At 42.3% G+C, this 19,442-nt stretch overlaps 2 protein-coding genes and 1 pseudogene across 16 annotated transcripts in view; 1 reads left to right on the top strand and 2 right to left on the bottom strand.

Moving 5' to 3' along the window:
* Positions 1-19,442, bottom strand: part of ZFP2 (ZFP2 zinc finger protein) — a 71,224-nt gene that overhangs the window by 16,677 nt on the left and 35,105 nt on the right. For 4 of the 7 annotated variants that reach the window (XM_077937497.1, XM_077937492.1, XM_077937498.1 and 1 more), the window contains 3 exons: positions 17,948-18,041; positions 3,848-3,983; positions 3,446-3,538 (listed from right to left, as the gene is read on the bottom strand). The gene's annotated coding sequence lies outside the window, so the exon portion shown is untranslated. Of the gene's footprint in view, positions 1-3,445; positions 3,542-3,847; positions 3,984-17,947; positions 18,042-19,442 lie in introns of all 7 variants that reach the window. The other 3 variants (XM_077937494.1, XM_077937493.1, XM_077937495.1) reach the window with 3 other exon arrangements.
* LOC144329390 (ZFP2 zinc finger protein) overlaps positions 1-19,442 on the bottom strand; it is a 39,905-nt gene that overhangs the window by 19,131 nt on the left and 1,332 nt on the right. Inside the window, exons 2-4 of one of the 8 annotated variants that reach the window (XM_077937506.1) lie at positions 17,948-18,041; positions 3,848-3,983; positions 3,446-3,700 (exon numbers count right to left, since the gene is read on the bottom strand). The gene's annotated coding sequence lies outside the window, so the exon portion shown is untranslated. Of the gene's footprint in view, positions 1-1,303; positions 1,416-3,445; positions 3,701-3,847; positions 3,984-17,947; positions 18,042-19,442 lie in introns of all 8 variants that reach the window. The other 7 variants (XM_077937508.1, XM_077937504.1, XM_077937510.1 and 4 more) reach the window with 7 other exon arrangements.
* Positions 5,875-7,989, top strand: LOC106999060 (DCN1-like protein 3 pseudogene; annotated as a pseudogene). Its single transcript, XR_013395038.1, has one exon. The product of XR_013395038.1 is annotated as a DCN1-like protein 3 pseudogene (transcript).

The raw sequence follows: 19,442 nt of genomic DNA, 5'->3' as shown, positions 1-19,442 counted from the left end.
GAGAAACATTGCTGAATTCTTTCCCCAGTAAGGAATATTAATAATTAACAGCCCTGGGAAAAGAACGCATTCCCAGGCAGAGGTCTCTAAAATGGCCGCTCGGAGAGTGTCTGCCTTATGCAGTTGTAGACAGGGATGAAACATGCCCTGGTCTCCTGCAGCACCCCCAGGCTGGCTACAGTTAGGAAATTCCAGCCTGGCGAATTCCAGTCAGACCGGTTCTCTGCTCTCGAACCCTGTTTCCTGTTAAGATGTTTATCAATGACAATGCGTGCACAGTGGGGCATGAAACTTCATCAGCAATGCTAGTTTCATCCTGGCCTTGTGACCTTGCCCTGGCATTTGCCTTGTGATATTTTATTGCCTTTGAAGCATGTGATCTCTGTGACCCACACCCTATTCGTACACTCCCTCCCCTTTGAAAATCGCTAATAAAAACTTGCTGGTTTTGCGGCTCAGGGGGCATCACAGAACCTGCCAACATGTGATGTCACTCCCGGACACCTGGCTTTAAAATTTCTCACTTTTGTACTCTTTCCTTTTATTTCTCAGACCGGCCGACACTTAGGCAAAATAGAAAAGAACCTATGTTGAAATATTGGGGGCTGGTTTCCCCGCTATCATGCCTATAATCCTAGCACTTTTGGAGGCTGAGGTGGGCAGACTGCCTGAGCTCAGACCAGCCTGGACAACACAGTGAAACCCTGCTCTACTAAAATGCAAAAAATTAGCCAGGTGTGGCAGTGTGCACCTGTAGTTCCAGCTACTCAGGAGGTTGAGGCAGGAGATTTGCTTGAACCCGGGAGGTGGAGGTTGCAGTGAGCCAAGATTGCGCCACTGCACTCCAGCCTGACTGCATCTTCCAAAAAAAAAAAAAAAAAAAAGTGAAAACCTTTAGGTTCTAACCTGGTGGGGGTAAAGAAGTGGGAGATGAAAACACAGTATCAAAATATATGTGTTTGCTTCTGCTGCTTCCAGAAAACCCACCAGAATGACAATAAGCAATGAAAATGGCATAAATAAAATAATCTAGGGAACACGGAAAAAACTGCTGCACATACATACCAGAGAACCAGAAACAAGAAAAACGAAACATTCTCAAACAGATGAGTGAAGTTAGTGCATGCATTAGAAAGACTGCCATTTAAGAAGAACACTGAGAGAATGAGAAAGTGGCTCACAGAAATTTTAAAAATGATAGTACAAACAGATCTTTTTACAGAAGGACTGAAAGATAAGGTTTACAAAAATCTTTGTATCTCTTAGCACTCTCCCCTTCAAACAATGCCACGCAATCTCCTACCTCAGGGCCTTCGCACCTGCTGTTCCCTAGGTCCTCAATGTTGTCCTACATGGCCCATCACTTTCAGTATTGTTCAAAAGTCACATTAAAGGAGAGGCCCTTCCTGACCAACCTGTAAAATCACACTCCAGTTAACTAATGTAGTTTCCTTATGCTGCTTTATTTTTCCACACCACACCTATTACTCTCTTATATTCAATTCCTCCCTTCCTGCCTCCTTTCCTTTCCCTTCTGTCCCTCCCTCCCTTCCTTCTTCCTTTATTAGTTTATTGTCTCCTCTATGAGCATATAAGCTCTTCAAAAACACTTTGCCTTCTGTGCTTATTGCTGTAGTCCCAGTGCTAAGAATAGTACTCAATAGATACATGAATACATAGGTTATTTACATAAGGACAAATACAAGTATCAATAGTAATAAAATCCATAGAAATCTATAATAAAAGTAACACTACCTTTCATTTTATAATAAAGAAATTATCAATCAACACAAAATAGTATCTAAAGCAGTACAATATGTAGCAAGGTCACAAAAAATGGATATATTTGGCCGGGCACAGTGGCTCACACCTGTAATCCCATCACTTTGGGAGGCCGAGGCAGGCGGATCACAAGGTCAGGAGATTGAGACCATCCTGGCTAACACGGTGAAACCTCGTCTCTACTAAAAATACAAAAAAAATTAGCCGGGTGTGGTGGCGGCACCTATAGTCCCAGCTACTCGGGAGGCTGAGGCAGGAGAATGGCACGAACCCGGGAGGCAGAGCTTGCAGTGAGCTGAGATCACACCACTGCCCTCCAGCCCGGGCGACAGAGCAAGACTCTGTCTCAAAAAAAAAAAAAAAGGATATATCCTTTGACCCAGTGATTTCTCTCCTAGAATCCCATTCTTTAAAAAACTTATGGGAAACCAGCAGTGATGGTTATGGGCAATGTTTTCCCTATAATTGTGTTCCTTTAATGATTTCTTTCATTGCTTTACCTTAGACAGCTTTATACTATCTAGAGATTAAATATTTGCCTATCTCTTTAATTTAAAAACATATATATAAAGAAATGATTGGGGCTGGGAACGGTGGCTCATGCCTGTAATCACAGCACTTTGGGAGGCCGAGACAGGCAGATCACGAGCTAAGGAGATCGAGACCATCCTGGCTAACACAGTGAAACCCCGTCTCTACTAAAAATACAAAAAATTAGCCGGGTGTGGTGGCGGGTGCCTGTAGTCCCAGCTACTCAGGAGGCTGATGCAGCAGAAGGGCGTGAACCCGGGAGGCAGAGCTTGCAGTGAGCTGAGATTGTACCACTGTACTCCAGCCTGGGCGACATAGCAAGACTCCATCTCAAGAAAAAAAAAAATACATGATTGGTACTTTTGCACATGGTAGAGAAGACAAAGATGTAAAATGCATTTTTTTTTTTTTTTGCAGAGAAAAGTCAGTAATAACACCTAAAACAGAAACTTAAGTTCTGATTAGGATTAGAAACCAGATAACAAAGATAAAGCAGCATTCAACATTTTGAGGTAAATGGCATTGAATGGGTAGTAATGCAGATTGGAATTCTGGGAATGAGAAAGAAAATATATACAATGTAAGGCTGCTAGAAATGAAAACAAGGCTAACATCATTTTTCATGTTTTTAAATGAAGACTGTATAAAACTCTCTCACATAACGCAGAGGAAGAGAAATGTTAGTTTCCTTTGAAGGAGGAAAAGCTGACAAATATTTATATGAATGAAGGAAAGGAAGCTATGCATATATGTTATGGTTGAGAGGAAACACTCATGAAAGAGAGCACAAGCCCAGAGAAGCTGTGTAAAGACAGGGATTGTATTCAGAGTGCACAGGAAGACAGAAGAGGACATAGTGGTTGCTAACATTTACCAAATGCTCAGTATGTTCCAGGCAGTGGGTAACTGCCATCAATGTAACAACTCATTTACTCCTCATAATCCACCACCTCCCTCCCTGCAAGATGACATAAGGGAGCCCTAGAGAAATGAGGCCCATTAGTAATGCGGAGGTGTCACCTGAGAACACACATCCAGCAGCTCTAGTCTCTCCAGAGACCCAACAATCTCTGAAGTGATTTTCCTCCAAGAGACACACGCATGTAACAAGTCTGTGCAGCCTGGCACTTACCTGGAAAGCCACCGTCAGGCAGTTCTGTTTTCATCAGGCTCAGTTCTTCTCGGTCCAGCTGGGAAGTCACACTGGGTTTGGAAAGGTGATTTCCTGCTTGAGAGGAAAGACATTAACTTTGGGTTCTGAACTGAGTCTAAAAACCAATCCTGGCACAGTTCTGATCCTTTCTCCTTCATGGCTTCTGAAACAAGGAAGGTGTGGCTTATGAAGTTCCCCATTTTCCATTCTCTACAGAAAATTTCAGTCTTCCACCTTGAAAGAGAGGACACCAAGCAAACACCCTAAAACAATGCCTTATGATCAGGGATTTCGAGTCCAAATTCATAAATTTCAGAGGTCACACAGGATTGAGAGGGAAAGGTGTGAAGAGGTGGGTTTTGAGTTATAAGAAGTCCTTACCCGGTGAGAACAGGTTCCTGTAGTTCTCCAGCATCACCTCCCCATACATGGTCATCCTCTGAGAAGAATCTGCTTGAATCCACTCTTCCCAAGAGAAATCTATAGACACATCCTTGAAGGTCACTGACTCCTGAAACTAAAAATTCCTCCTCAATAAGCAATTATGCCAACAAAACCCTCTGAGGGAAGTGAAAAGCCCAGCAGCACTAAAAGGACAGGGCACGAAGATCTGTGTGAGAAAACATGTTGCCCTCCAAATGGAAGAAAATGTCTGCAACGAATCATGAAATAACCAGAGACATAATATAAAAAGTGTTTTGGGAGGTAAGGACAGGAAGATTAGGTATAAGTGAGAAAAAGGGAAAGGCATGAAAGGCTGCTCTAGATTCCCGTGGGAGAGGAGGGAGTGGTGTTGTGATAACCTCCTATTCACCCCACTGGTGAAGGAGGGAATCCCTGCCCTAAATGGTACATGATGACCAAACACAGGACACTTGACACGGAACAGATGAGGTCGATAGCAATTTATCAGCCACATACAGTCACAGTCCAGCCCTCGTTCCTTTTTTTTCTTTCCTTTCTCTTTCTTATTTTGTTGAGACCAATTTATCAGCCACATACAGTCACAGTCCAGCCCTCGTTCCTTTTGTTTCTTTCCTTTCTCTTTCTTATTTTTTTGAGACCAAGTCTTCTCTGTCGCCCAGGCTGGATGGAGTGCAGTGGCACATTCTCGGCTCACTGCAACCTCCCCTTCCTGGGTTCGAGAAATTCTTCTGCCTCAGCCTCCTGAGTAGCTGGGATTACAGGCGCCCACCACGCCTGGCTAATTTTTGTATTTTTGGTAGAGATGGAGTTTCACCACGTTGGCCAGGCTGGTCTCAAACTCCTGACCTCAAGTGATCTGCCTGCCTCTGCCTCCCAAAGAGCTGGGATTACAGGAGTGAGCCACTGTGTCTGGCCAGATAAATTACTTAAAACTTTTTGTAAAGAAGATGAGAGACTATGGAAATAAGAATAGGTAATAGAAATAAAGCAATAGAAAAGGTTTTCATCATTTAAGGACAGAGAGCATTCTGATATGTAAATAAGGAAAAGGGAGAAAGTACAACTGACCCTTGAATACATGGGGGTTAGGGACACCAACCTCCCTCACAGTCTAAAATCCATGTATAACTTTTGACTCCCCCAAAACTTAACTCCTAATAGCCTGCTGTTGACTGGAAGCCTTACTAATAACGTAACAGTTATTTCACGTATACTCATTAAATGGAAGTGGATCATCACAAAGGTCTTTCTCTTCACATACAGAGGGCAGAGGAGGACGAAGAAGAGGAGAGGTTGGTCTTGCTGTCTCGGGTAGCAAAGGTACAGCAGGTGGCAGGAGAAGCAGGCACACTCATTGTAACTTTTATGGAAGAAATCCACATCAATGTGGGCCTATGTAGTTCAAACTTGTGTTATTTAAGGGTCAACTGCAGTGGAGAGAGGAGGACTGAATACGAGAGAGAGAGGGCACATCGATTTCCAAGAAATTTGTGTACTTCATATCCAAGACTAGGAACTCCAGAAAAAGTGTCAACACTCAAGGCACAGAGCTCATTGTCCTTCCTCCCTCCCTCCCTTCCTTTCTTATTATTTTCTCCCTAATTTTTATTTAATCAATATTTCAAAGTCACAAAAATATATAAAAAAATCACTGACAAGTATTTTCAGGAAAAGTGCAGAATTTTCATTTTATCCAAGGAGAAAGGGAACTAAGAAAATCATCAGATGTTCAACAAATGTAAAGAAAGGAGAATAAAGGAAATAAGATCACATAATAAGCATAAATAACCAGAAAAATACTTAACACACGTATAGTGACAAACATCAATGGTTCACTTTCCCTATTAAAAGGCAAAAACTTGGCAGATGAAGAGGAGGCGGTGGCAGTGGTGGAAGAAAAGGCAGCCGTGGCGGGGGTAAGGAGCCTGGAAACCCCAGTGGGAATGGTAGGTGGTTTGGACCCACCAGGCCACTGTTGTTTCCAGAAAGGGTTCGACTGGAGGAACCTCTGGAGCAGCTGTTGGCTGGCTCCTCTGACTGATGGCATGTTGAGGTACATGGGCCAGCAGAAGCGAGGGTATCCGATCCACAGGGGGCCACTCTAGAGGCCAGGCCACCAGCACCATGGGCCAGTGTGTAACCAAGCTTAAGAATCCCTCATCCACCCTGGGCAGCAAGAATGCAGACCATGACCCCAGCAACGAGTCACACAGTAGGTGGGTGCAGGCCACTGTGAGGAGCAAGTACCACTCTGTGGCAAGCCAAGTGGAGATAGCCTTGTCAACAGAACCAAGAAGGCCGAGGCTGCCACTGAGGCCTGCCAGCTGCTGACATCCCGGGAGTCCTCGGGAGATGCTGGGAGGGAGTCCAAGTCCAATGTTGAGGAGTCTTCCTTGCAGGGGTTGGAAGAACTGTTCAGGTGCTACAAGGATGAGCGGGAAGATGCAATTTTGGAGGAAGGCATGGAGCACTTTTGCAATGACCTGTGTGTCGACCCCACAGAATTTTGAGTGCTGCTCTTGGCTTGGAAGTTCCAGGCTGCAACCATGTGCAAATTCACCAGAAAGGAGTTTTTGATGGCTGCAAAGCATTAAGCGCAGACAGCAGTGACAGAATCTGTGCACGGTTCCCTAGCCTCTTAACAGAAGCCAAACTAGAGGATAAAGTCAAGGATCTCTACCAGTTTACATTTCAGTTTGGCCTGGACTCTGAAGAAGGGCAGTGGTCACTGCATCGGCAAATAACCATTGTCCTGTGGAAACTAGTCTCTACCCAGAACAATTCTCTGGTATTGGACCAATGGCTAAACTTCCTAACAGAGAACCCCTTGAGGATCAAGGCCATCTCCTGGGACAGTTGGAACATGTTCCTTAACTTCACTCAGGTGATTGGCCCTGACCTCAGCAACAACCACAGTGAAGATGAGGCCTGGCCAAGTCTCTTTGACACCTTTGTGGAGTGGGAAATGGAGCAAAGGAAAAGAGAAGAGGAAGGGAGAGGTGCACTCAGCTTAGGGCCCAAGGGCTTGTGTCCTGAGGAGCAGACTTAGTGGCTCTGTCCCAGGCACAGCAGCAAGGATCTGCCTGCTGCCCTGTGGCCGAGAAATTGAACCTTTTGGGAAACTACTGCAGATCTGGATATTTTCTACTTTACACCTCTGTTGGAGTGATCAGACTCAACCCCAGGCCGTGGGGGCTACGAAGTCTGGCGAAGTCAAAGGAATGAGAAAAGACAAGAGTGAAAGTGGGACCAGGGGGCCAACGCCAGTATGGAGTCTGCAAAGGCCCCGAGCTCTGGAAGCCGGCACTATTTACTGGAGATCAAACAAAGCAGGTGGTGAGGATGTAGGGGTTGGAAGAAAGTCGTTTATCAAGCACATGATCTACAGCTGAGACAGTTTAGCATTTTCTTTGAAGCATATGGAACATGTTCTGCTACTTGAGATAATGGGAAACATGTTCTTCTAGTTTAAGATACAATTGATCTATGAGCCTGGGAGTGCTAGAAGCAAGGAGCCAGCAAGTCTAGACACATTCCAGAGGCCACAAGGGGTTTTACGCCGAGCCCTGGATTCCATCCAAGCCACGAGGGGTTTTATGCCCTGGGCTTAGATTATGGTGCGGCAGGGCAGCCTTCCACCCTTTAGTACAGAGCTTGGTGTTCCAAAGGCCACAAGGGGTTTTAGACCCTGGACCCAGGACATGTTCCAAGACTCTTTTACACTGTGTCAGACATGCAAGCCCTGCCTCAGCATTTTTTCCCAACAGTCAGCTTTTCTCCCAATACACCTTTCTCTGCCTTGTATCTGAAAGGGCTCTAAAATGCTGTATCATGTTTTAGGCACTTTCTTCATTTTTTGGTTATTTTGATTATTTCTTTTTTGGGGGGAATCTCCCAAAGTATTTGAACCTGCCTACATGTTATCTTTTTTTGAAGCCTTCAGATAGAATAAGCCTGCCATTTCTTGCACAAATTAGACTTTTTTTTTTGGTAGGGGAGGGCATAGAGCAGGGAGAGGGGATGGGACCGTTAGGGTGAATTAACATTATAAAATGATACAGTGCCAGATCTCAGTTTTGCATATTGTTTCTCAGGGCAGGTCTGTACTGTGTGTAGTGCTATTTACATGGTTGAAATTAGGTTGCAATAAAAAAATTTTTTTTTGAGACAGAGTCTTGCTCTGTTGCCCAGGATGGAGTGCAGTGGCATGATCTTGGCTCACTGCAAGCTCCGCCTCCCAGGTTCATGCCATCCTTCTGCCTCAGCCTCCCGAGTAGCTGGGACTACAGGCACCTACCACCACGCCTAGATAATTTTTTGTATTTTTAGTAGAGACGAGGTTTCACCATGTTAGTCATGATGGTCTCGATCTCCTGACCTCATGATCCACCCGCCTCGGCCTCCCAAAGTGCTGGGATTATAGACGTGAGCCACCACCCCCAGCCAGTAATAATTATTTTTAAATATCTACACAGATTTGAATAGGAGTGTTAACTTAATCACATTGCATTAATTTCCAGGCGATTTAGAGCTCTTGGAGAGCCAAGGCCAGCCAAGAGCATTTGTAGTCTGGTGACAACCCCCTTTTAAGGTAATCTATGCAGAACTCTGATTTCCCTCACTTCTTGCTCATTCCTTCTTTGACCGATTGCATTTCATGTTGACTTTATCCATCAACATGCTGCACCTGTCAGTCAAAGGAGCATTTTTTAAGAACACATACTGAGAACCACTCAAGCATTGAATGCAGAGAAAGCAGTGCTACCTCAGTTTTGCTGGAAGTAGACTTCTTTGATAGTTTTCTTTCTTTGATGAAGTTTCTGTATTTTCATGTTGTAAGTGGAAATACTTTTTTTGGTTTGTTTCATTTGCCTTGGAGCCAAAGTTTCTGTTCCTGGTGGTCGAGAACTGCCTGCTGGCCAATGACTTGAAGGAAAACTGTGGTATGGAGCTCTCTTGAATTTATATTTATTTATTTTTTTCTTTGAATATCATCAGCTTACTTGTCTGGCAAGGACAGAAGCCTGGGGTTGGCCTGAACTCTGCCAAACAAATATCAAAGTATATTTAAGAGTTAAATTTGTGCCCTTTCCCTTCTTGCTGCATCCATGTTGTCACTTAACCCCCAGGAGTTACTGATTATCTCTTTGTTAAAGTCAGGCTCATTTGGGGTAATGTGATGACTGTTTAGGTTTACATGACCCTCGTCTCCTTTCCCTACTCTCAAATATGTATATATACATATATAAAATACGTATATGTTTTAACTGTATAAAATATATATGTACACATATATGTATCTATATTCCTTTGTTTCTTTGCCTGCTTATACTGGCCATAAAAGAGGGAGCTGCCTTCAACGTATAAAATATAAGAAGAGTGCCAGGGAATGCCATAATGGAGGCTTTTGGATTTGAATTTGGACCACTTTCACTAAAGAGAACATGAGCTTGCTCAGCCCTTTCCTCACAAGACGGCCCAGTTCCCCCGACTTCTCCACACGCTCGTTCCATAAGGCCAGCTTTGGCCAGACTGCCCCAGGGGCTTGACGAGCTGACTCTGGTCCTACCTGGTTTCAGTTAGAGGGTCCTCCTGTTATTTTTCCATTTAAAATGTATGTCCTCAGAAAACTTTACTGGAATGATGAGTGGCAGGAACTTGTATAGTTCAGCTCCCAACGCTTTGGAACAGATTAAAAAGGGAATATTTTAAATAAAAACTTTAAAAAAAAAAAAAGACAGAAACTCAGCTGGGCATGGTGGCTCACGCCTGTAATCCCAGCACTTGGGAGGCTGAGGTGGGCAAATTGCTTGAGGTCAGGAGTTCAAGACCAGCTTGGCCAACACGGTGAAACCCCATCGCTACTTAAAAAACAAAAAAATTAGGCAGACATGGTGGCGGGCACCTGTAGTCCCAGCTACTTGGGAGGCTGAGACTGGAAAATCGCTTGAACCTGGGAGGCAGAGGTTGCAGTGAGCCGAGATTGCGCCACTGCACTCCAGCCTGGGTGACAGAGCAACACTCTGTCTCAAAAAAAAAAAAAAAAAGACAAAAACTCTAAAATTGATTTAAAATCCAGCTGTATGGTACCTACAAAAGATATATGTAAAACAGAAACCAAAAATCTTAAAATTTCACAAGAGGAGGGCAGAGACAGGATATGGCAGACAAATGCACATATAAATAAAGCAGCAAGAATAACATTATCAGATAAGGGAGAATATACGTGAAAACAAGAGTAAGCCTCTTTTTCGTGAAAGGCATCAAATCAGAAATACAAGATTCCCCTTCCAAAAATAATCCACTTTTTTTCTATAAATTACCTTGTTAGCTGAATACAGTAGGCAAAATAAAAGTCCAAATCCAGGTTGTTATGTGAGGATCTTCCTTGCTTCCCTAAACTCTCACCACCTTAAGTGCTGGCTCTGTGCCCAGCATGCACAGAGCTTCTACTGTGAAATGCACTGCAGATCCTTGTGCCAGCGGTGGGCTAGTAAAGTGCTGATTTAGGTAACTACAAAAGGCACCTTGAAAGGTGAACATGGCTGGACGTGGTGGCTCACACCTGTAATACCAGCACTTTGGGAGGCCAAGGCAGGTGGTGGATGGCTTGAGTTCAGGAGTTCGAGACCAGCCTGGGTAACATGACAAAATCCTGTCTCTATCAAAAAGAGAAAAATTAGCTGGGCGTGGCAGCGTGCACCTGTGGTCCCAGCTATTTGAGAGGCTGAGGTGGGAACATGACTTGAGCTCAGGAGGCGGAGGTTGCAGTGGGCTGAGATCACACCACTGTAGTCCAGTCTGGGCAATAGAGCCAGGCCTTGTCTCCAAAAAAAAAAAAAAAGTGAACATGAAACTTAGTAGTACCATACATTTGTCATCAATCCCTTAAGATGTTTTGTTCCTTTCCTCTTTTCTATTTAGTATGACTCATTTTCCCCCTAGCACTACATTCAGTACAGGATAACTCATGGTGTTTAAGGAGCTTCATGGGTTTATCTTACTCATACAGAGGTTTTCTTAAACCTAAAGACAAAGGCCTTTTGATATTGTTTGAAAAAACTGCATATCAAATAGAATAAGGACATTATAAATGATGAAAGTATAATTTATAAAGAAAATATGATAGTGATGAAGTTTTAGGCACCAAAATGTTTTAGGCAGCAAAATGTCTTCAGATGCAATACTTAGCAATCCAAATTTCTTTCTTTACAAAATCACAATCATATTTAAACCCCAGTTACAACAGCAACAAAAAATGAAACACCTAAGAATACATTTAAGAGAAATATGCAAGACCTTCATGGTCGGTCTGTAGAGTGAACAAAGGCCATAATGAAAGATCTGAATAGAATAAAGTATCATCTTTTTTTTTTTAACTTAATATGAAGAATAAACATCGTAAAGATGGCAATCTTCCTCATATTGACTTACACACTTTGAAATTCAAATCAGAACTGCATAATTTTACTTTTTTACTATTACTGTTGGAACTTGATAATAAAATTTTACTAGAAGGATAAATATTATGAGAACAGTAACAAAACTTTTGAAAAGAAAAATGAGGCGAGAGTTGCTTTACGAAATAACAAAATGGGCCGGGCGTGGTGGCTCACGCCTGTAATCCCAGCACTTTGGGAGGCTGAGGCAGGCACATCACGAGGTCAGGAGATCGAGACCAGCCTGGCCAGCATGGTGAAACCCCGTCTCTACTAAAAATACAAAAAATTAACCAGTCGTGGTGGCACATGCCTATAGTCCCACCTACTCAGGAGGCTGAGGCAAGAGAATTCCTTGAACCCGGCAGGCGGAGGGTGCAGTGAGCCAAGATTACTCCATTGCACTCCAGCCTGGTGACAGCTCAAAAAAAAAAAAAAAAAAAAGAATTCTGAGACAACAAATAAAATAGTGTGGTATTACAACAGAAATAAAATGGAATAGAATCCAGAAAAACAAACTTATATATATAAATTTTTAAAATAAACTTATATAAGTAAACTATATATATTATAAACTCTCATATAAATTTCATATATATGTGACAATTTGGCATATTTTAAAGGTTCCATTTCAAGTCCATGGAGAGTGAGCAGATTATTTCAGTAGATAACATCAGCTCCAGTGCCATCTCCTGAGAGGGGCCACTCCTCTGCTGAGCTAAAACAGCCCTGAGTGACACTCTACCATGTTGTCCTGCTGTCCTCATCACAGCACCTAATACTATCCTCAACAATATTTCCTCTTTATTGTCTGTATCCCCTATGGAAAGTAAGAGCTCAGAGAAGGACACTTTACCTCTCTTATTCACTGCAATATTCCCAGTATCCAGAACACAGCGCACCACATGGCAGAGTGGCGCTAAATATGTTTAACGAGTGGATGGATGGATGAAATGCTTCACCACATCATGTTAAATGAAGTTAGATCCCTACTTCACATCACAGACAATACATTCCAGATAGCTCAAGGATGTAAATTTAAAATTATAAAACTAATAGAAAACACTGAAAAATATTTATATTACCTTGGGGTACAGAAATATTTTCTTTTTTTTTTTTTTTTTTTTGAGACGGAGTCTCACTCTATTGCCAGGCTGGAGTGCAGTGGCACAATCTTGGCTCACGACAACTTCCACCTCCTGGGTTCAACTGATTCTCCTGTCTCAGCCTCCCGAGTAGCTGGGACTACAGGCACGTGCCACCACGCCCAGCTAATTTTTGTATTTTTGTATTTTATTTTTGTAATTTTGTATTTTTAGTAGAGACGGGGTTTCACCATGTTGGCCAGGATGGTCTCGATCTCTTGACCTCGTGATTCACCCACCTTGGCCCCAGTGTTGGGATTACAGGCGTGAGCCACCGCGCCCGGCTCCTTTTCATAGCATGATCCCAAAGCCAAACAAAGAGAAAGGAAATTTAACTGCATAAAACTTCAAAACTTATTGTAACAAAAGACATTATAAACAAATTTAAAAGAAAAACGATGGAGAATATGGGCAACATATAGCAAAGGAATACTATCCACTTTATAGAAAATACCTCTTTTACATGTAAATAACCCGTATTAAAAATGGGCAAAGGGTGTAGAGAGGTATTTTAAAAGGCTGGAAGAATGTACGTCATAGTTGTTTCTGAGGATTGGAAACCTGGAATTCTCTCTCACAGCCTTTAAATTTTTAAAAATGGATAGTAGATATGATTAGTCCATATGCCCAATATTTATATTCAAAAAAAGATTAAATTTAAAGGCAAATAAAAGTAATACCTGGACAATTCATACTCACATCACTGGCCAATATGGGAAAGATGAAACTATGGAGAAAGATGAAAAAAGGAAAACAACTCTAATGTTGCACTGATGTGTCCCAAATCTATTACTGAACTTCATAACTGCATTTCATTTACAGGTTATAAACACGTCTGCACTTTTTTACACTTTATTTCTCAACATCTGAGTTACTCATTTCTCATTATCTACTGTACAGTTCCAAGTGATTGATCAGTAATTCAGAGAAGCAGCAACAGAAGTGAAGAAATGTCTGTCATCAGCTGCTATCAAGTGTCTAGACTAATGTCCCTTAAGGCAGACTGGTTAACTAAACTATGATATACCCACATAATCAAAGAAAGAAGCCTCCAATGTACTGATACAGACAGGTCTCCAAGATATATTGGGAAATGCAAAATAGCTAAAAATAGAACAGGTGGCCGGGTGCGGTGGCTCACGCCTGTAATCCCAGCACTTTGGGAGGCCGAGGTGGGCAGATCACGAGGTCAGGAGATTGAGACCATCCTGGCTAACACAGTGAAACCCTGTCTCTACTAAAAATACAAAAAATTAGCCGGGCGTGGTGGCAGGCACCTGTAGTCCCAGCTACTCGGAGACTGAGGCAGGAGAATGGGGTGAACCCGGGAGGTGGAGTTTGCAGTGACCAGAGATTGCACCACTGCACTCCAGCCTGGGCGACAGAGCGAGACTCCGTCTCAAAAAAAAAAAAAAAAAAACAAGAACAGGTGCAGACTCCTAAGTAAATATTATCTGTTACCAACTGGATTAAAAATTGGGGAAAATACATATATTTATGGGCTTTTGTAGTCATCTCTGGAAGGCTACCTAAGAAATGAGAATCATTACCTTTTTGGGGGGGGGTTATAGGGAGCTTGGAGACAAGGGTAGGAAGAAGACTTATTTTAAGTGAATGCTTATTTTTGAATTCTGAACACTGTGACTACATCAGCCATTCAAATTTTAATTAATCACAATCTGAATCAGATTAACAGCAAACATCAAACAAACCCACATTGGGGAGCATTCTATGAAATAACTGGCCTGTACTCTTCAAAAGTATCCAAGTCATTGAAGATCAATCCTGAACTATTCTAGATGAAAGGACACCAAGGAGATACGACAGCTAAATACAATGTGTCAATGTGTCGTCTGGATTGGATTCTGCACCAGGTAAAGGACACTTCTAGGACAGGTGGCAAAATCCAAGTAAGGTTTGTAGATTGGCTAATAGTATTGTATCGATGTAAGTTTTCTCATTTTGATAACTGTATTTTTATCATGTATGATAACAAAGCACACACAGACACTTAAGAGTGAAATGGGCATGTCTGTAATTTATTCTCCAATGGTTCAGAAATATATTACATAAACGTGTGTGTGTATACAGGAAGAGAAAAATGGCAAAATGTTAATTCAGATGAAGACTATCCAGAAATTGTTTTATTTTTGCAGCATTTGTTGTTGCTGTTGTTTTAGATGGAGTCTCACTGTCTCCCAGGCTGGAGTGCAGTGGAGTGATCTCACCTCACTGCAACCTCTGCCTCCTGGGTTCCAATGATTCTCCCACCTCAGCCTCCTGAGTAGCTGTGATTACAGGTGTGTGCCACCACACCTGGCTCATTTTTTTGTATTTTTAGTAGAGATGGGGTTTCACCATGTTGGCCAGGTTGGTCTTGAACTCCTGACCTCAAATGATTGACCTGCCGCGGCCTCCCAAAGTGCTGGGATTACAGGTGTGAGCCACCGTGCCCGGCCTTGCAGCAGTTTTTAAAGTCTGAAATTATTTCATAATAAAAGTTAAAAAAAACACATACACACACTCACACACAAGATACCATTTTCCACCCTTGAAAATAACTAAAATTTAAAAAGCTTATAATACCTAATGTTATAAACTGTGTCCCCCAAAAGAGATATGTTGAAGTCCCAACTTCTAGTACCTTGCAATATGACCTTATCTGAAAATATGGTTGTCTCAAATTTAACTATTAAGATGAGGTCATAATAGAGTAGGGTGGGCCCCTATCCTTGTAAGAAAAATGGCTATTTGAAGACATCAACCCATAAGGATAACATCAGGTGACAAAGGAGATAGGGATTAGAGTGATGCAGCCATGCACCAAGGAACACCAAAGAGTCCCAGCAAACCACCAGAAGCTAGAAGCTAGGAAGAGGCAAGGAAGGATCCCCCACAAGTTTCAGAGAACATGGCCCTGCAGATGCCTTCATTTCTGACTTCTGGCCTCCAAAACCGTGAGACAATAAATTTCTATTGTTTTGAGCCACTCAATTTGTGGTACTTTATTACAGCAGCTCTTGGAAACAGATACACCAAGTATGGAAGAGCATGTGGAGCAACTGGAATTCTCAAATACTGTAGGAGGAAATGTACAATGGTACATATACTTTGGAAAATAGTTTAGCTGTTTGTTACAAAGTCAAATGTACACTTCACCTAGCAATTTCACTCCTAGGTATTTACCCAAGAGAAATGAAAGTATATATCCACAAACAGACTCATACATGAATGTTCAGAGCAGTTTTATTCCTAATAGCTAAAAACAGGAAACAAGTCGAACATGTCTGTTCACAAGTGAATGAACAAAAGGTGGTATATTCAACTGTGTGCTACTTAAGACATAAAAAGGAACAAACTATCACTACACACAATATCATGGATAGATCTGAAAAACACTACGCTGAGCAAAAAATGCCAGGCACAAAAGCATATATACTGTTTGATTTCATTTACATGAAGTTCTAGAAAGGGCAAGACTATACAGACAGAACTCAACCCAGTTACTTCCTGGGGTGGGGGACGTGGACTAGAAGTGGCATGAGGACACTGTCTGGGGGTGATGCAAACGTTCTGTACCTTGACTGAGGGGGTGGCTATGTTGGTGCATAAATTTGTCAAAACTCAATGCTTAAAATGGGTTATTTTATTAAGCTGTGCCTCAGAAAAAGCTGATTTAAAAATTAACACTATTTTGACTACACAAATTAAAATTAGGTTACTGACAACCAAACCACAACTGTCATCAACCAAAATCTTCTGAATGCTTCCCCTTTCAACCTTTCCCTCTTCCAGAAACTCCCTTTCTCCAATACCCCCATTTTAAAAGTTATTTTGCCTTTTATAACTGAGTGTGATAATACTGAAGAAAGTAGTACAAATGGAAATCACAACAGTTTATACTAGCCTCCACGAAGCTTTCTTTAAACTGGTCTCTAATAAATAAACAAGTGATCCTAATAAATCAACGACCCCTAATATATAATTTTATGAAAAGAGAAAATGCCGTAAGTCTTCAATATTCCAGACAACAAGGCTAAGTTAGTTTAACCTTTAAAAGAAAGAAGTTAGGGTCAAGTCTTCTGATGCCTTATTTTCTTTTTCAGACAAGCCTAGAATCGTCACCTACCATCCCAGCTCCATGCTTCCCTCCATCTCATGGACACTACTTTTTCCTAGAAAAGCTTTGATCGTGCCAACTCCCTTATCAAAATTCCTCAGACTGACCTCCAACCCCATGGCCACCACCCCGCCAAACACACACACTCCTCCTTCCTGACACTTGGTCCTAAAGTTTTAATCCGATTTCTTCTACTCCAGCCAAGCATGTCTCACTATCAGTCACTGTCCCCTTCATTCCACCTCTAAAAGTCTATACACCAGGCTCTTGGCTGCGATGATACTAAGAATGCCTACAACTTGCTGAATAACTTCAACACTCCAGGAACCATGCCAGGCATTTTTTACTTTCATTATTTTATTTGAACTTTCAAGAGACCTATGAAGTAGCTATTATTATTAAATGAAATGAGCCATGTGAAATCCTTTTATTTTTTTTTTTTGAGACGGAGTCTCGCTCTGTCGCCCAGGCTGGAGTGCAGTGGCGCGATCTCGGCTCACTGCAAGCTCCGCCTCCCGGGTTCACGCCATTCTCCTGCCTCAGCCTCCCGAGTAGCTGGGACTACAAGCGCCCACAACCGCGCCCGGCTAATTTTTTGTATTTTTAGTAGAGACGGGGTTTCACCGTGGTCTCGATCTCCTGACCTTGTGATCCGCCCGCCTCGGCCTCCCAAAGTGCTGGGATTACAGGCGTGAGCCACCGCGCCCGGCCGAGCCATGTGAAATTCTTAACAATTGCATCTGTATGGCAGACACTTAGTTAATGCTGTAACTCCTATTATGACCATGAGGAAATAATGTTTCAGGAAAGTCAAGCCTCTTGCCAAGACACTGTAGCTATGAAATGGTACAGTCGGGATTTAAACTGTGGACACACTGACTCCATTACAGCAAATCCTCTCCAATTATCCCTTCCCAGCCCCTGAGATGGGCGAACACTACCTACTTCTCCTGGCCACCACCCTGATCCTCCCCTTCACTCAAGCTTGGAATACTGATCATGTGGGTCCCTAACGACACTTGTTCTTATTACCATATTCAGGTGCAATTATGACTGTATCCCATGCAGATGTGCCCTCTTTTATGATCCCTGAGAGCCCATAAGCCCTAAGCACCAGGACCAGCTTGCATATAATTTTTTTCCCTTTCTGACCCTTGAACAGCACCAAAAACACAGCAGGCCAGGGTATCCAGCTGAATAAGTGGCAGCTGGGAACAGAGGTCAGGAACACAGAGGGGGCTTTGTGAAAAATATCCAGCATTCTGCCATTTCAATAACCCGGTCCTCAGCAGTGAGGCCCACATGCAGTACACGAGTAAGGGGGAGGTTTGAGAGAGAAAAATGAGCTCACCCCAGCTCCCAAAGGCAGAAGCCAAGCAGCCATTGCCTTCTCCTTCCTTCCTGTGTTTCTTCCTTGGGGAGGGACAAAACCAGAGGAGGCAGAGCTGAGGGAAGGGAAAGAAGCCATGAGAAACAAGACTCCTCCAACAGCAATGAAAATACCTATAAATAAACTAAATAAGACCTGAATAGTAGCTACATAAAGAAAATGATTTTCACGTATTAAGTTGACTTCATTATGCCTATTTAGCTATATAAAGATGAACAACAGAAGAGACATGACATGTTCTTGCACAAGACGTCTCAATATACAGGATGTCATTTCTTTAATTCATAAACTTAACACATTCCCAACCAAGTTATGCCTAAGTAACAATATTTTAAAGTTAATATGGGCCAAGCGCAGTGGCTCACGCCTGTAATCCCAGCACTTTGGGAGGCCAAGGTGGATCACTAGAGGCCAGGAGTTCGAGACCAGCCTGGCCAACATGGCGAAACCCTGTCTCTACTAAAAATACAAAAATTAGGGAGTGGTGGTGGGCGCCTGTGATCCCAACTACTCAGGAGGCTGAGGCAGAAGAATCACTTGAACTGGGGAGGTAGAGGTTGCAGTGTTGAGATCACACCACTGCACTCCAGCCTGGGTGACAGAGCAAGACTCCATCTCAAAAAAAAAAAAAAAAAAGGTTCGTTAATTATGGAAAAAATATTTAAGTTGTGCGTTACAACAGCTAAGATTTTTTTTTAAAAAGAATACTGATGAGAGACAACATGCCCGCCAGTATTCACAAAGCTACAAGAATTGGAACACAGTATTACTGACTTATTCACCAGATATACTGTTGACTACCTACTGCATACCAGGCACCATTGCATGGGGTAGGGGTGGATACAGCTGTCAATAAAACAGATAAACTCTCTGCCATAATGGATGTTATAGGCAAACAGGGAAAGGATCAATGGAACAAATTAAAATTCTACCAACCTAAATGGTTCAAATACACATGTATGTATATATGTGTGTGTGTGTGTGTATATATTTCATTCAAGATATGAAATAAATGACATTTCATATCACCAAAGAAAAAAATTACTAAGTAAACTGTAACAAAGGCTTACCATTTGAAAAAAAATGTAAATGTACACAAAACATGAAAGTACTAAGAGAAACTACAAACATTTTTGTGATCTCGTGGGACAGACAGCTTCTCTGCCAATGATGTCAAACACCCAAACGTGAAGAAAAGGTTTTCATGTCTGACCATACGAACCTGTGACATTTCTGCATAGTCAGGAAAGAAGCTTATTTATGTATGAGACACAACATTAAAATACAAAATGCAAACTGCATGAAAATATTCATTAGTGTTCAAAATGCAAATGTAAACAATCCTATCTTTTGCACCTCTCAGAAGTTCAAGAGAATACTAACATTCACAGTTGGTGTGGGTAAATCTCGCACTCTTACACTGCAAGTGTTTGTATAAACTGGAACTTTTCTGGAG

The sequence above is a fragment of the Macaca mulatta genome, chromosome 6, assembly GCF_049350105.2.
Source record: "Macaca mulatta isolate MMU2019108-1 chromosome 6, T2T-MMU8v2.0, whole genome shotgun sequence".
NCBI classification, from domain to species: Eukaryota; Metazoa; Chordata; class Mammalia; order Primates; family Cercopithecidae; genus Macaca; species Macaca mulatta.
Note: the sequence above shows the minus strand (reverse complement) of the source record. Positions and strands in the feature narration are given on the sequence as shown.